At 38.8% G+C, this 18,299-nt stretch overlaps 1 protein-coding gene and 1 pseudogene across 1 annotated transcript in view; both read right to left on the reverse strand.

Annotated features, from left to right (window-relative positions):
• Positions 1-635: 635 nt before the first annotated feature.
• On the reverse strand, positions 636-2,003 carry LOC100939005 (AN1-type zinc finger protein 6-like; annotated as a pseudogene).
• Positions 636-18,299, reverse strand: part of UNC13B (unc-13 homolog B) — a 279,025-nt gene continuing 261,361 nt past the window's right edge. The window contains exons 41-49 of the mRNA XM_054519407.2: positions 17,602-17,694; positions 13,530-13,643; positions 12,587-12,685; positions 10,971-11,032; positions 7,290-7,362; positions 6,866-6,936; positions 5,274-5,356; positions 4,370-4,528; positions 636-2,282 (exon numbers count right to left, since the gene is read on the reverse strand). The gene's annotated coding sequence lies outside the window, so the exon portion shown is untranslated. The remainder of the gene's footprint in view (positions 2,283-4,369; positions 4,529-5,273; positions 5,357-6,865; positions 6,937-7,289; positions 7,363-10,970; positions 11,033-12,586; positions 12,686-13,529; positions 13,644-17,601; positions 17,695-18,299) is intronic.

The raw sequence follows: 18,299 nt of genomic DNA on the forward strand, positions 1-18,299 counted from the left end.
CGTAGGCATTACAGGAACTGCTCAGCTATGCAAAGAAGCTGTTTAAGAGAGGAAATTAATCTGTCTATAACTAATAAGAATAAAGGCAGCTTATATCAGACAGCACAGAAATAATTTATTAACTAGTCTTCAATTTAAACACCTATTATCAAAGCTGATTATTATATATTGCAGTACTTTTCAAATTTCACTTCTTAATAGAACCCCCTTCTATTTTTACAACTGAAATTTTATAAAATAGATAAACATGAAGCTGTTCTTTTTAAAGCAAGAACTTCAAAATGAGGAGGCTAGAATAAAATCCACTTATCTTCCCTATTCCCACTGCACCAGACCTTAAGACTCCTCTAAGAAAAGAGTTTGAAAATCATCAGTTCAAATAAGGTGTTCTATTAGTCTAAGTAAGGTTTTATTAAAGTGGTCATGAGTAAAACTGATTATGAGAAAATAAAAATATATCTTAATTTCTAAACTGGGTCCTTGATGCATTCTTGTACTACTAATCAAAGCCTAATATCTTTTTAAACACTTTGTGACTATTCTTCCTAACAGAGGCGTAAGCTAGACTCTCTTGTAACTTGTCTGTTCTTTTCCGCCTCAGATCTTAATCTCTGGGATCCTAAGACTGCTTGAGATTTTTTTTTTCTGGTTTTCCTTTTTATTTAATCAAAGACTGGTGAATAAACATAAATACAGCACAATTACTTCAGATCATTCTTCATATTGTATACACACAAACCCATGAACATAATCTGAAAGAAACCTGTAGACAGCAATGAAATGCATACAGCTTTTTCTTCCCTCGCTCAAAAAAAAGTTTAAACACACAAACTTAGAATCTCATCAGCACACACTCTCTTGTGACAAATGACTCAGACATAAATAGTGGGTGCAAAGAAACTATATGCTAACATACGAATAACCTTTGTTAACGAAAAAACAGAAGCAGCCATAATGATTAAGATACATTCAGTTACTGATAACTAGTTGTGCCCCAAAGGGCATTATCAAAAGAGAAATCATGCTGCAGAGAAAAGCAATATATACATACACAATGAGAAAATAAAGTGCAAGATTAATGCATGCATATTTAATACTGGAAAAATCACAGTCCACCAAAATTTTTGCACGTTTGTTATAAAAGCCCTCTGCACTCAACTAAAATTAAAATGATCTTAAAAGGATAATACTTGTAAAGTTTAAGTCTTCTCAGCCACAGAAATTGCAATAGAAATAAATGTTCAGAGTCATTTTCAAAACAAAACCAAAACAAAAATCTATTCTTCCGATGACATGCAAGATGCGCTGCTCTACATTCCCAATGACTAGGAAAAAAAAACCCTCAAGTCAATTTTTAGTTTGCAGATGATCAAGAATTTTGTATTCCAGCAGGAGTTCAAATCTTTTGGATCTTCTCACCAACAACTACTGGATTTTCTTTTCTGATTTTCTCAGCGGCATCAGCTTTGTAATTGTAAGAGCAATTGTGTAGATCTGAGTAACAGTGTACACCACAGTAAACATTTCTACACCGCATTCAAACCCAGTAAGTCCCACTTTCTTCCTCCTCATGAAACAGTGATTCTTTTTTTGTTTTGGTTTTTCAAGAGACTTGCTTTGCTCTTCAGATGGCTGCTGTGCCATGTCTGATACTGAAGCCTGCAGATCTGTTTCAGGTACTGCTTGTCCACAGATGTACTGTCCAATTGAGAAGATGCTACAGATTCTGATAAAAGTGACTGACTTGATACAGGGCTTGGCTGCATAGATGAAGATGTAGAGTGTACTGTTGACTGGGCTTCTGGGACACTGCCATCTGTGCATTGAACTGGTAAAGATTCAGAGGTTGCAGGTGGGCTTATTCTACCATTACTAGTATTCAGTCTTTGAAGATGCTCTTTATAGCACACTGAACACATGCCATTTGTACAAGGGTTTCCATAAAATCCGCAGCCAGTGGAACAAAGCATAGGCACTAGGCTGTGATTAGTTTCCTGAGCCATATTCCTCCGTTGCACACCAACAAAACCTCCACAATTTTCTGTTTGCTTCACCTCAGATTAACTTCGCTTGAAGCTGTACTTGAGACTTTCAAACAGCTAAATTCTGAATTGGAAATACCATTTCTCCTGTGAAAGGAAGGGAAGTATGTCTATTTGTAAAGAAACAAAGAAAAAAATGTATTTAACTTACCCAGATTACAAGGACATTCATGAGATGGTCTATCTGTGTTCATTTAAAAGTGGACTTTCCACTATTCTGCATTAATTTGGTATCTGGCCCTAAATAAAACAGGAAGATATCAGATATTAGAATCACTGAATATACTCAGAGGCTTGGAATTGGTTGAACTGTACCTTTATGATAATCTAATCTAACCACTTTCCAATGCTAGAGGATAAAGCCCTAGAGAAAGGCTCACGGTTTTCAATAACTCAAAAAACGGAAAATTTTTTCTAAGGATAGTTCCAATGACTTCTGTAAAGTACATTCATGCAGATCCCTCTCTTTGTAGCACCTCAGACAGTCTCAACTTTCATAGATGAGTTAAATTAGAAGAGGAGTCACAAGCTTCTCTCTTATCACCATCTGGTTTATTTAGCTTAGAGAAGGAATTTTCTGATAAAGAGATCCCCACTATCTTTTGAGGAAGCCCACTGCTGGCTCAAGCTATACTGAAAGTTTCTAACTCGGAATGGAAGAAATGAAAAGGCAATGGCAGTGATTTCTTCTGAGGTGGAAGCAGGGGAGCTGAGACTCCTCTGGAGGTGAGAGACAGAGATTCCACGTTTCTTCATGACAGGACAGATGGTAGGCAGAAGGAAGGAGCTTTTAATGGCCAATGGGACTAGAGTTGGAAATTATTAATTCGAGCTATGGCTCCAGAGAAAATGTAAGAGGTTTAGAAGAAACTGTAAGCAGCAATTTCTCTGGCCTTTCACCATCTGACCATTATTCTAACATGTGTTCTGATAAAGGACAGAAAAAGGAATTTCATCAATGTTTACACATGGGGAGCTGGGACATCTCTGATATGTGGGCAAACAGTGGGAGTGCAGAGCATAAGCTATGACATTCTTTCCTCTTAAGCATTCCTTGAAGGGCTTCAAGACATGAGAAGTTTGGCTCATAGCCTGGAAGCCACAGGGACCATATCTTCTAAGGGTCCTTAGACTGACCTTACCCCAGGCTTCAGGAAGAAGGTAGAAATCATCATAGAACTTGGACATCATGTAGCAGGAACAGCAACTCAATTCCATACAAACACCTCAGAATGCTTTTAGGTGGCATTAGTTCTCTGCTCAGAGCTTCCCAAAGATACTCACTACCATGTAACCCATGTAACCAACCTTGGGAAAACTTAACTACATTTGTGCTGGTTGGCAGCCTCACTGTTATTGCTTTCAGGAAAAAAACCTTTTGCTGAAGAATGAGCTTTTATGAGTGGCAATTGTGTGTGAGTAGCTGCTGAAGTACATACAGTGAAGAAAGTAAGTCTAATTTAAGTCTTTTGAGTTTGGGAATTAGGTAGCCTAGTCATTGCCACTGTAGATCAAGAACCAATGAAGGAAGTTCCACCAGGGCCTCCCTAGACTCTTAAGCTTCTCCCTACGAATTTGGTCTCATTACTTTTCACAGAAGCAAGGAGTCTAGAAGCCTCATGTCTAGGAGTAGATGCTCTAGAAGGGGAGCTCTGGGAATCTGAGTTGAATAATATTCACTGTGGTAAATCTTTCTTGATATTTCCTACTACGGTTGTTGTCACTGAGGGAATGGGGTAGCACAGAGGCTTCCTCCATTTTCCTGAACCACATCATAACCCAAGAAAATCTCTTACTAAATATAATGAATTGTGGTTCTAAATGACATCTCAAGAGGGGCCACTATTAATGATCCATATGTGACTTTTCTCTGGCATGAACTTTTTACATTATATTTTTCTCTATAATAAGCATTGTGTCCATCCTCTCTTCATGGGAATAGTTCATATGTATACTCTCCCCCTTCACATGGTAATTCTATTGTACTTCCTCTGTATGTATACCCTCTCCTGTGTCCAGATCTGGTTAAAGAGACTCATGAATGCCCTGTGGTTTTGGAACACAATGCCTTCCTCTAACAAAGGTAGAACCGATATGTTGGAAGTTCATTGCTTGGAAACAGAAGTCACTTTTTTTTCCCTAAGAAATAAGGTTTTTTTCCCATAAATCTCCCATCCATCCATCCATCCATCCATCCTTCTACCTGCCTATCTCAAAGCCATAGTGTTCTGATATGTATCTGAGTGTCATATCCACAGCCTGAAAACTAAGTACCATAGCTCAGCCATGAATGGAATTTAGCAGGCTGCGGGCCAAGGGAAACGTACCGGTGTAGATCACCAAGCCAGAGCACCAGTCTGTATTCCTGATGATGCAGCCTCAGAGTAGCAGCTTGTCATGGTCCAGGAAGTAGTTTTTCCCCTTATAGGTCAGTATTCCTGAGAATTTGTGCAATTTGTTATTGGGAGCCTCACATCTCACTTCTCCTGCAGAAAAATGAAGGTGTAAGAGTTCCGGATCTGTAATCTTAGGCTTTTCCTAAGGATGAAAGGAGACTTAATAGAAAGGAGGAAATAAAATTCTTCTTTCAAAATACATACACATCTTTTTCCTATCCTCTCTCAGTTACTGCCCATTTCTCACCAGCTCCTTCAAGAAAGGCAGACAAAGTTTTCTGGGAACTAAAGAAGAATAATTCTGTATGTGACATGGATCATCCAGAGAGAGAGAAAACCCCACATGATGGTGACATCAGTACTGCCAGATCATATGAGCTCTGAATCTGAAGAAACTCAAAAATGACTTAAAGCGAACCTAGTATTTTTTTTCAAAATGGAAACAATTTGACATTTTCCTGATTAGTAAAGTAAATATGCCCTTTGTAAATGTTTAAGTAATACTAAAATGGTAAAGAAGGAAGTAAAATTCATTCACTGTCTTGAGAAAAGTGCTGTTTACCTTTTGAAGTACATCCTTTTATGTTTTTTCTATGTAAGTACTCATAAACATACCTATGTTTCCAAAAACAGGTTTATGTTATATACACTATACAGTCTTTTGGAAATTGTATTTTTCTTTTAATTACATGTTGTATTTTTTATATTTCAATAAATATCAACTTGCATATTGTTGTAATTAGTTGTATAGAAATCACTATGGATGTACCATACTTTATTTAACCAGTACTCTACTGATGAAAATTTAGGTAGGAAAACCCATTTCCTAACTCACTATTAAAGGTAGACAGAAGCTCCAGGCGATCTTCCATGTCACTGGTAACTGAGATGGCCTGCTTCACTTTCAGGTTGGTTTCACTAGAGTAAAAGACAAGTGACCATAGTACAGGACACAAACAGAACTGTCGTACGGGTGCAGTATCTCCTACTTTTTCATGGAGTTTTAGAAAATAGATGTTACCAGTAGAGCCTGGGCTATGAGTCTGAGCTGTAAAAGTCACTCCCACTGCTCCTCTCTCAGTGTTGAGGTGAGATGGCTCTTCAAGGAAGCTGAGTGTTAGCCCACTCACTCCCGTCTCTTTCCTCTCACTCCCTGCAACACACTGCCACTACTTAATCAACTCATGAGATCTAGCTGGTCAGGTGCTCTAGAGAGGCTGAAGAAACATCATAAACAACCTGGAAATAGTATCTGCTTCCTTCAAGAATAAGGAGTATGCCTGTAATCCCAGCACTTTGGGAGTCCGAGGCGGGCAGATCACGAGGTCAGGAGATCGAGACCATCCTGGCTAACACAGTGAAACCCTGTCTCTACTAAAAATACAAAAAATTAGCTGGGCGTGGTGGTGGGTGCCTGTAGTCCCAGCTACTAGGGAGGCTGAGGCAGGAGAATGGTGTGAACCCGGGAGGCGGAGCTTGCAGTGAGCTGAGATTGCACCACTGTACTCCAACCTGGGCGACAGAGCGAGACTCCGTCTCCAAAAAAAAAAAAAAAGAATAAGGAGTATGGCCAGGCATGGTTGCTCACGCCTGTGATCCTAGCACTTTGGAAGGCTGAGGCGGGATGATCACTTGAGCTCAGGAGTTCAAGGCCAGCCTGGACAACACAGCGAGATCCTGTCTCTATTTTTTTTAATTAAATTTAATTTTTTTAAAAAAGAATAAGGAGCAGATCCTGGTAAAAACTTGCACATACCTCCAAGGAAACATACTCCACACATCATAAATATTTATGGGGCCCATGACAGGCTCTTAAGTAACTGCTTGCTGGAATGCATAGACAAAAAGAAAAATGGAATCCATGTTTCAAAAAATTGTGTGCATCAAGAAGTACAGTTGTAGGAATGAAGATCAATACAAAACTCTCCAGGATAAGCTTTCTGCAGATGGCTCTATCCTCTAAAACCTTAGCTTTTGGATATTAATAAATGTCTACCTTAAATCCTTTATAGAACATGGTATTTTATCAGTGAATAGATATGTTTATATTCACATTTTTTCCCTTGGAAACTTTGAAACTGTACTCTGAAATGTTACAGTTCTGTTATCCTCTTTCCTGCTACTCAGCCTTATAGAATATGGCCAGAGTGTCTCCAATTTAGAGATGGAGAATGTGGGGTTTATTTGCCCTATTCTGTGCCCAGTGGATGCTCAATTGTTCCTGTCAAGAGCTCAATCTTAGACTTGAGGGTCCCAAGGATGTGGTGTCCATCTTCTCTTATCTGGATATTTCTAGGCCCTCTGGCTCATATATTCAATATTCCATCTGAGAATAAAATTAATTCCCTGCCTAATGCTGTCCCTCAGTGAGAGACCACTTTAAGCTGGCTAAATCATCTTAATGGAGCATCAGGAGGGAACACTTACCCATCCAGGTCTGCTGTCTCTACGTATGTCAGACTATGTGGCTCACTGCTAGAGAGTAATAGTATATCTGCCTGTAGTCAGAAAAGTCAAAGAAAGTCAGGAAAGCAGGAAGGTGGGCTGTTAACATTACAGTGTGACAAAAGCAGTCACCTTAGGAAAAGATGTTCACCCTAAGCATTTTACAGACACTGATTTACTTTCTTTCACTGCTATCATACACCCTCTCCCAAAGCTACTCACACTTTCCCTGTAACTACAGTGAGAAATAGGAAAGAACAAGCTTCTTACTGCAAGAGCTATTGATTTCTGATGCAAAATGAGGCAACAAAGGTCACCGAAAGGAGTGGTAGCAGAAGTGCTCCAAGAGTCCCTGGTACCCACTCAATCCAAAAAAGAACAAGTCACAGCTAAAAGAGGTACTCACCATGACAGGCTGATTATTTCCTAGTTTTATTATATCTCCCACTTGAACATTCATCCATTTGTTCTCCTTTATCCTGTAAGAAAATGACCCTTGAATATCTGCTCTGAGAATTTCCCCAAGGCTCTGCTTTGACAATCAAGATGATTCCCCACCCTCCAAAAAAGGCTGAAAGGAATAAAGACAAGGCTCAAACTGTTCTGTGATGCATCCTTGCTGCAATCAAGAGTGGGGCCCATTTCTCTTGACTTCAGGCTATAAGGGTTCTAAAGCCCTACAAAAGTATCTGTAGACATACAGGCACATAATTTTTTTTTTTTTTTTTTTTATCCAGGTCTGGTGGCTCATTCCTGTAATCCTAGCACTTCGGGAGGCTGAGTTGGGAGGATTGCTTGAGGCCAGCAGTTCGAGACCAACCTGAGCAATACAGCAAGGCCCTGCCTCAAAAACATTTTTTAAAAAAGGTTTTTAAAGTAAAATAGTTCCAATGGTAAAGTCTGTAAAAGGAAAAATTAAAGTCTTTTCTATTTCCAGCCTTTAGTTTTGCTCCCCAAAGATAGCCACTGTTAATAATATTTTTGTATTTATTTCTAGAAAATATCAATCCATGTAATCACATATAATACACATTTAAATCACATTTAAAAGCCACATACTAGATACATAATTTTCTGCACTTTGCAGAAATTTTCATTTAACAATCCATCTTGGAGAGCATTTATAGAAGATGTACCTCATTCTTTTTGATAGCTTAAATGTGTTCTATCATAAGGTCACATCAATTTTATCTACTTACGTTTTGTTTTTTTTGAGACAGAGTCTCGCTTTATCTCTCAGGCTGGAGTACAGTGGCATGATCTCAGCTCACTACAACCTCTGCCTCCCGGGTTCAAGCGATTCTTCTGCCTCAGCCTCCCGAATAGCTGGGACTACAGGCTTGCACCACCACACCCGGCTAGTTTTTGTATTTTTAGTAGAGACGAGGTTTCACCATATTGGCCAGGCTGGTCTCGAACTCCTGACCTCGTGATCCACCTGCCTCAGCCTCCTAAAGTGCTGGGATTACAGGTGTGAGCCACTGCGCCCGGCCTTTATCTACTTATGTTAAAATTAGATTATCTTTGATCCTCAAATCCCTACTTTCCATAAAAGGCAGCCTGGCAGTATGAGCAGATTCTACAATAATGGTGGTTCTCTGCCCTCCTCTTTTTTTTTTTTTTTAACCTCAATTTCCCCAAATACACAGGGTCCATAAATCCTTCCTCTCTGAGAAAGGACTAAGAAGAATGTACATATTGCCACAAGCATTTTGGAAACATGAGCTATATCCTTGCAACAGTTATATTACGCCAAGCACCCAAAGAGCAGGAAAAAGTCTACAGGCCACTGTCTGTTTTGTCTCTAAACGCAGGATTGTTATCTGCAGGGCATGACACACATCACCACTTTGCCAGCTACACATAGGCATGGGTATTCCTAGAACACCTTTCCTAAGAAGACAGCTGCTTTGAGGAGGGCCAAATTTTCCAAAAAAGTCCTTTTATATAAATCTACTGTTTCTTTTAAAGAATTTTCTGATAGTACTGTACAGTAGTAGCTATAAGCCTTGGAGACAGACATCTGGGTCTTTGTTTTATTTTGTCTTGACTTGACATTCACTGTTACTCTGGCATTCTATCTTCCACGGTTGTCACCAGTAAAATATAAAGAAGAACAAGTGCTGTCACATTCTGGCTTCTCCTGGAGATATAAAAATTTATAATTTCTTACATAAGGAGCTGCCAAACTATTACCAATTTGTTCCTGGACATTATAACAATCATGTGTCCCAGACCTGGGAGAGGTGAAGACATTCCTTACTGATTTAAAATACTCAATCCTGTAATCCAAAACAGTAAGCATGTTCTGAAGCTGTTCTTGCCTTGGGTTGGGGAGGGATTACCAGTCTTAATAATCTAATAATTTGAATTTCAATTTCTCCCACCAGAGGGACAAGAGATAAAGCCTTATGATTTTGAGAGTCAGTGAGTTGAAACTAAGAATTTCTCATAAAGTCAGGACCCTTGAAGGGCAACACCATTAGTGAAAGAGTGGTCTAAAAAAAATTGGCTCACTGGCAAGAAAGTTTGTCTATCTTAGTCTGGAGGGTTGGGGGGGTCAGTGAGTGGAAGACTCTTCCCTGAAAATCTGTAACCTCATATTGGATGGGGCTCAAATTTATACTTCTTTCAAATTAGGTATCAGCAGGTAATACCCCTGAGTCAACTCGCAGAAACAAACACAAACCCTTATAAAGGGATACAACCTCTCCTCCAGCCACTTAGAATTCCCTTAAAGTTCTACTAATGATGTGTTTGTAAACAAAATTATTGAGAAATGAAAAATAACAAAATTACAACTTATAAAACAGACAAACTTTTAAAATAGCAGCTCTGTTTATACTCATGTGTTCTAGAAAAAGAAAGCTGTTTTCTGGAACATAGACTGTTTCAACAACCAACCTTACCTCTGCATATTAATCTAATCAGATACTCGGTAGCTTACAAAGTCTAACCAGGGCCTTGCCTGTTAACTCCCACCTTAAAATCCCTCTACGACAAATTCTTCAATAATCTTATAAAACCCAAGTGCTCAAGCTACTTGGGTGAGTTCATTTGACTAAATCCTTTTGGTCAGCAATTCCTAATATACTCAGTTTTGTCTTTTCTTTTTATTTCTATTTCCCTACTTTTCTTTTTAACTACAACTGACTTTTTTGGTGGTATCTTATGGGACATTTCAACAGGTCAAAACTCTTGAGGAAACAATCCATCGTGTGTAAGAATCAGCAGACACAATACACAACAGGATTAGCTGCCCAAGCTCTTGAGATGATAGAATTATATGATAAATACTACAGCTATTGGGTGTTTGGTAAGGCCACCATGATCAAGGCTAGACCTCAATCCTGAACTCCTTCAGGTTTGCACTTTCTTGCAATCATGCTTCTGCCCACACTGGTCACTTTTCCTTTAACACAATCTCTACTTGTTGAATTCTTCCCCTTCCCTTAAGGCCTAGTACAAACACTACACCTCTTCCAGAAAGTCTTCCTTGATTCCTTTAACCAGTTATAATTGCTTATTTTTATTAATTCCTATAGTAATTTTTTGTACCTCTTAAGATAGTCTTCATATTTTGCCTTACATAGGAATATGCCTGCCTTCTTCCATTCCTGCAACATTTTAGATAGCTATGACCAAACACTACAGCAGTGGGGCCAACATCAATACTCTGTTTAGATTGTTAACAGAAAAGATGACCTGACCAAAGGCTATAGTAGAATGGACAAAAACCATGTCAGAATCCATTAATGTTCTAAAGACAGATGTTTCCATGCTAACTACCACACTAATAATATCACTTGCATAGTAATATCATGTTATAAAATATTAATTGCTTTAATATATATTATTTCCTTTCTATTTTCACAAGCATCCTCTAAGGTAGAGAATATTATTTCTATCTTATAAAAAAGAAAAATGAGGCCCACATAGATATCTGAGGTGACATGACAAATTCAGGGCATGCTAGATCTAGAAACAAATTATTTCTATGTCTGAGGTTCTTTTCAATGTCCTGAGCTAAACCCAACCCTTTTTCAGGACTGGTCCTACCTAAACTAGCTTCTCCAGAAGAACTTACTTGCCATTCAACAGTAGCAGAACAGGCCGGTTGTTGACTCAATCGTCACTTTGATGCCTTTTCTAAAATCACACAAGAAAATGTTCAGGAAATAGACCTATAACAAACTGCATATAGAAGATTAACATTTTGAAATACTACACAATGTAGTTCCCTTCTTTGTAATTCTCCTTTTCCCCTATCCCAAGCCCTTCTTTCCTTCAAACCAGGCCAAGAGGTTGATTATCTCTGGTAAGCTGGGAAGAGAAGGCAGGAAAAGAATCCAGGGAGAAGAAAGAGACAAAATTTTAGTTTTAAATATCAAAAGCAAAAAACCTGGGGGAATGAGAATAACATATCAAAAGCTGCAGAGGACACAATCCAAATGATGGGCAGGGCTACAGAATTCTGTCTGCCTGGGTAGGTGCAGGGAAAGCTGAGTGTTCTCAAGCAGACTCCTACCCTACCTCCAACCATGGTTGACATACAGAAGCTTCTATAGTGGCTGAGGAAAGAGGCCAATATTTAAAGATCAAATAGAAGGGAAACAAATAGAGGCTATGTCCTGATGCCAGGATTCACATAAATATCTTCCTTCCAGTTGAGATTACTCCCTGAGTAAAGGGTAGGACTGGGAGTGGGGCAGAGAGAATCCTGAATTTGTCAGAATTCAAAATTGTCCAAATATTTATCATAAAGAGACTGAATTCTAAGCCAGAAGTAATTGGGTTACCATGAATTGGCAAATTAATTTTTGGTTCTCACTGGAGAGAGTTAAGATGGGGTATGCATGTGGTTATAAGCTAAACTGAGTTCAGTTATAGAGAAATAAAGTTATATTTTTGTACATCTAAGTTGTAACTGAAAGGTAAACCACAACATGCTAATCCTGGGTTTACAGAGATAAAGTGCTGAGGAAAAAAAGGTGCTCTCAAACTAGACTAAAAATCTATTCTGGCAAAATCAGAAAGACCCTCTTGGGGAAACTGTAAGCAGGTCTATAGGACTGGCTTTCCAAATCCCACTAGTAGGCATGGTACTGGGTCCTTACTCTCACCCCTCTATGCTGGGCCTGCTGTAAGAGGCAAAGAGGAAGCCATGCAGCACTCACTGTGAGCCAGTTTCTCTTTCAAGGCCAGGACAGAGGGTTCCTAGCAGTGCACACTTAACAGAATTGAAAGTTGGAAAGGAAAATAAGAGTTAGAGAGGAGACAGGAAATGTGGAGAGAAGAAAGAGAAAGAATAGGAGAGATGGAGCAGGGGCAGATGGAAGAAGGGAAAGGGAATATAGAGTAGGAGAAGGAGGAGCAGAGGAAAAAGGATGAGAACAAAGCTAGAAAAAGCTAAGAGAGGAGTAAAGAAAGAGTGGGTTATTAAAGATGGAAGGAGGCTCAGGAGAGGGGCTAAAAGTGGTGGCAGTAGGAAGACAGAGAAAGGCCTTTCTGGCCATACATAGACCACCAATCTTGGGCCTAAAGGTACTGCATATTACTCTGGGATGAATAAGGAAAGAAGAAAGGAAAATATCTCTTTCCATTCAGGGTTTCTTGTTAGCACTAGGTAGTTCTGGGAAGTCCTTCATGCCCACAGTCTGACTAGGTGCAGTGAGGAAGTAGAGGCCCAGGAAGTTACTTCACCAGGTCATCGATGGCATCTTTCACGGCTGTTATGGACAGCACCACCATCAGGGGTGTCATAGTTGTGTACCATGTCAAGGAGGAGATCTGGGGAATCAACTAAGAGAGGGAAAGGGAGAGGATCTTGGGTCAGAAAACCGAAAGGATAATACATTCCCCCCCACTACATCCCTCACCCTTAACATCATTTTCACCTCCATTTGTTCATACTAAATCCAACTATCCTAGTTGCTTTCCACTGTTGTATCTTTCGTATAACCCCCCAAATATAAGTGAACATTTCCCAAGGGAGGATAAAAGAATAAAAGGCTATAAGTTGCTACCTATCTATCCTGAACCCCACTACCTTCGTGTTGATGGCAAAGACCCATTTCTCCTTTGACAGTGAAAAGCAATGGGTGTAGAGAGTGGGTAAAAGTAGATACAGAAAAACTACATGCTCTCCCACACCCTTCATACAAGGAGGAGTGAGATGACCTGTCCCTGTCTCCCAGTTTGGGCCTACCCTGCCCTGCTTCCTGTTCTTATGCTGGCACTCATATTCTAAACCATTCTAAACCTTCTTTAGCGCTCCCATATGTTAATTTTACGTCAAGGAGGCTGGGACAAGAAGGAGGAATAGAGTTGGAGTTGTGATTGGGGTGAAGAATTCTGTAGCCCCCTATGGTCAAGCTGAACTGTGGCAATGCAGCCATGATGAGGAGCTCCCCTTCCTTGGAATGTGGTGACCTTGTCCCTTTCCTTGTGTAGAGGCTTGCTATACACTAGCTAATCCTGACCACAGCTATTCTAAGGGACTGGTCTGAGACTCCAGCCATCCACGTTCCTGTTGTCTAAAGAGAGAAGACAATTCCCAGTTTAGGGAGGAGAAAAATCGATTATACAGCCTGACCCCAGAGAGATTCATAAAATACTCTGTGAAAAAGGCCCCCAAAAGCAATACCTGTAAAAATAGCAAAATGAGGAAATATGCATTTGCAAATCTCCAAAACTGTTCAAATAGGTTCAGGGGCAGAAAATTAAAGACACTATATTTTGAGGTCTTGATGGCATTGTTCTGTGAGTAAACAAACAAATAAACAAGAAATACACAATTAGACAAAAGACAGCTCAAAACTGGGTTGATAAGCAGCTGCCCCTACTTCCCAGTCTACCCCTAGAGAGGCCTAGAGGGTAGAAAGATGGCAAGACTGTTGGGTACCTGGGGGAATGTATCTCTGCCCTGATAGAGTTCTTGCTTATTGATGTTATTGATAGTAATAATGATAATCAAATCAACAGCAATAAAAACTTAACATTTACTGAGTACTTACTATGTGAAAGGCACTGTTCTAGCATTTTATATGTAGCAACTCATTTACTCCTCACAACAATCCTATGAGGGGGGTACTTTTGAGGATGAGGAAATTGAGGTACTGCATCCAGAGCTCTCTAACAAAGCTTTTCTCAGCTGAGCAAACTCAGTTTAGTGTGCCTTTCTGTGTTTTTTGCAATGTGGAAGGACGTCAGATGCTAAAAGCAAAAAACTGTCTTTCAACCCTAGCCCACTGAAGGTTTCTATAGGGGTCACTATCAGCATTGGAGAATCATTTGGCCCTTAATTGTCCTAAGAGGATTTAAAGAGTTTTGGCTTATATCTAAGCTACTATTTTGCTGAGTGAAAATGGGAACTTGTCTACTTCCTCAATTCTGATCTCAAGATGTTCACAGGATCATCTTACTTTCTACCTTGGAGTCTTAAATCATTTGTCCTAAGATGTCAGAGCTCAAATCTAAGAGCTCTAAAAGCAGGAGAATAAGACCAAATAATTCCGTAAGTTCAGGGCTCATCCTCTACCTCTTCCATTTGAAAGCACAGAACAAAAGAATAAAAATAACTAATGGATACTAGGCTTAATACCTGGGTGATTAAATAATCTGTACAAAAAATCCCCATGACACAGGCTGACCTATGTAACAAACCTGCACATTCTGCACATGTGCCCCTGAAATTAAATACAAGGTTTTTTTTTGTTTTGTTTTTTTTTTTAAATAAAGAAGAACCTACCTATTTCCTTAGGGATGAGAAGCTGGTCAAATAGCTTAGCACTTAGGAGTTTAGAGATCCAAGCCAAAACTAAGATTTCCTTGGTGTTCTCTCCATGATTTTCCAAATAATAATCAATCAGACACTATAGCATTTCTCAAGGCTTGCTCTGTTCACAGCCCTGTGCTGGACTATACTAGTGGAGGCTGAAAAATAATTAGACAGGATCCCTTCTGGAGAAGCTCATGGTCTGTCTTGAACGAAGTTCTAGTGAAATGATGTCTACAGGCCCTTCTCGTCATGAGAGTATGTAATTCTAACATGGAAATAGCTTTCTTTGATCATAAGATACTTTGAATTTCTCAGTGTTTAAGTCCAGATGGCTGTGATACTTGGACCCAAAGATCTTCTGAGAGGTGGCCTTACTGATGTAGCTAGCCTTCACTGTTGATTTTCCATTTGATTTTATAGCCATTTAATATATTTCAGGTTTCTACTCATGTAGGTAGCATTCTGCCTCAAGATAGAAGTAAAGATATTTATTTATTAACTTGGCAACTAGAGTGTTTTGTTTTGCTCTTAAATGTAAAAGCAGAAGCAATATCCTAATAACATCTCCTTAACTATGAAGTTCCTCAGAGTTTAGTCCTTTTGGCAGAGGTCATAAAATTTAAACATGATAAGAGGTGGTTAATTTTGGTTTGGTTATTTTTTCTTTGGGCAGTGATATGGGACTGAAGGTTAACTGGGAAAATAGAAGAAAATAAAAGGCCAAGGATATAATGAGAATCAGTAGTTAGGAGTTAGGAAGATGACAAGGAGTCACAGTGGAAGAAGTTAGAGAAATAGGAAAATGAGCAATGCTCAGGGCCAGGGAAATGAAATGGTGTTAAATATATCAGAATCAGTCAAATCTGTTCATTCACTCATTAAATATTCAATATATATTTATTGAATGTTGGCTGTGGGAACAACATTGTGATAGAAACTGTATCACAGATATACCGTGTATACAGAGATAAATGAGATACCCTTTTTCCAAGGGCTAATAGCTTTTTGGAGAAACAGAACTAACATTTTCAGAACCATACTTAACTCCTATGACCACCATGCAAGGTGAACATTATTATGCCCATTTTACAGATGAAAGAACTGAAGATCAGAGAAGTTAACAAACTTGCCTAAGACATTAAGGTTAGTAAAGGCTGAACTATATTCAAACTCAGATCTGTCTGATGCCCAAACCTAGATTTACTGTCCCCACTGCTTGTTACGTAGGTCTAGAAGATAGAGAAGAGAAAAACCTGCTTTCATGGTCATAGCTTGGATACTATTATTATTCAGAACTATTTGATATGGTTTGGCTCTGTGTCCCCCACCCAAATCTCATGTTGAATTGTAATTCCCAGTGTTGGGGAGGGACCTGGTGGGAGGTGACTGAATCATGGAGGCGGATTTCCCCCATGCTATTCTTGTGTTCTCACAAGATCTGATGAGTTAAAAGTATAGGATCCTCCTCACTCTCTCTCTCTTTCCTGCCACCATGTGAAAAAGGTGCTTGCTTCCCCTTTGCCTTCTGCCATGATTGTAAGTTTCCTGCAGCCTCCCAGTCATGCTTCCAGTTATGCCTGAGAAACTGTGAGTCAATTAAACCTCTTTTCTTCATAAATTACCCAGTCTCAGGTAGTTATTTATAGCAGTGTGAGATTGGAAATATACCACTCACTCAGAAATCATAAATTAATATCCCACAGAGACCGCAGACATATATTTTTATATAATTATAGCTATGTATATGTATACATAGCTACACATGCATGGAATTATATTACATATAAAACCATTGCTTGCGATCATAGAAGACTGAAAACAACCCAAATTTCCATTTAAAGGAAACTGGTTAAATAAAATATGTTAAATCTGCAGAGGAAATACTATATATTATAGCTGAAAAAGGAAAAAAAGAAAAAAACTATTATGAAATTATGATGATGAAAACATCTCCAAGATATACTGTTAAGGTTCAGAATAGTGTAAAAATAGGAAAATAAGACTATATATTTGTATTTGCTTTATTTGCACAAAGAAACACTAATCTGATTGATACACACCAGAAAACTAACAGTGGTTCCCTCAGGGGAGCAGATATGGACAAAGATGGGGTGTTGGAGCATGCCTTTTCAATATATATCTTTTCATGAATTACTTAGTTATAGATACATAAATAAGTGAAAAATGAACAATCCAATAGGAAGTGGGCAAAGATCATTAATAGATATTTTCCAGAAAAAGAAATACAAAAGGCTAATTAACATGAATGTCATTTTCATCTAAGAGCTGGCAAAGATGACAAAGATTGATAATAATGAGTTTGACAGGAATGTGGAGAAACGGGCAGTCTCTAAGTAGAAACATAAATGGATATAATTCTTTTGGGGGGCAATCTGGCCTCTGATAATTTTTAATCTTTAGTGTGTTTTTCTTTTGGCACAGACAATTTACTTTTAGGAAACTTTCATAAGATACAGTCACACAAATATGCCAAAATATATGTATAATGGTGTTCATTCAGCACCATTTAGCATAGCAAAACACTGGAGACAATTTAAATGTTCATCAATAGAAGACTGACTAAATAAATTAAGGTTTATCAATATAATGGAAAACAATGTCGCTATTAAATAAATGAGGGATATCTGTATGTGTTGTCATAGATACATGTCTAAGTGAAAAAAGGAGAACTATGCTTTCATTTGTGCAAGAAAAACTACAGTATTTATTTTCTGGGAGTTATATATAAACCTGAAATCTGAGACATTCTCTCCCTAGCTTATGTCACTGGATTAATTTTGGCTTCTGAGCCTTCATTGCACCACTCATTGTATAGCAGCTTGAAAGAAAGTGTAATAGAATCTGTGTTATAGGATCCACATCTACAAAGAATTTCCTGCTCCCCCAACAAAGAAGAATATTACAGGAGAATACTGACCCCCTTCTGAAACAGCCAGAGGGATGACACTCACTGGATATCCAAAAATACTGTTGAATTCTTTGTTGTTGGCTTGCAGATATCTCTCATGTTCTGAAAAAAGATGGGATAAACGATGAGATGGATGCCCCTGTGTATATCAGACTGGGATGTTGGCTGCTAGTGAAGACTTCACTAGATCCCCACACTTTCTTGCTGAAGATATCTATTTAAGCATGGGATTTTGTCTCTTTAATCAAAAGAATCAAGAAATATAATAAAAATAAAAATGCTCAAGTATTCAAGCTTTCTGGAGGCAACAGGACAAGTAACTCCTGAGGAGTTCTCCACCATCAATGCTTCTAGTACTTCCTAGATCATGTCTCCACAGACAACAAGATGGTCTGCACCAATTTTACTGACAAACACAGAAACCCAGCCTTCCCTCATAAGTCAATTTTAGCACTTTGTCTTAATATATCTGAGGCTCTTTTCCAAGCCAGCTTGTCCTAAACTTGCTTAACTAAATTTAAATTAATAAATAATGACTGAGCATCTGTTGCACAGAGGCCAGTGTACTGGATGCCGTGGAGGGATAAAACGATGAGTAAGACAGTCTCTGACTTCAAGGACTTCAGTATAGTAGGAGTAAGCCTGATAACTACTTGACAAAATCATCACATCAAAACATAGAGGTGTTTGTTACAAACTACTACAAA

The sequence above is a fragment of the Pongo abelii genome, chromosome 13 (assembly GCF_028885655.2).
Source record: "Pongo abelii isolate AG06213 chromosome 13, NHGRI_mPonAbe1-v2.0_pri, whole genome shotgun sequence".
NCBI lineage: Eukaryota > Metazoa > Chordata > Mammalia > Primates > Hominidae > Pongo > Pongo abelii.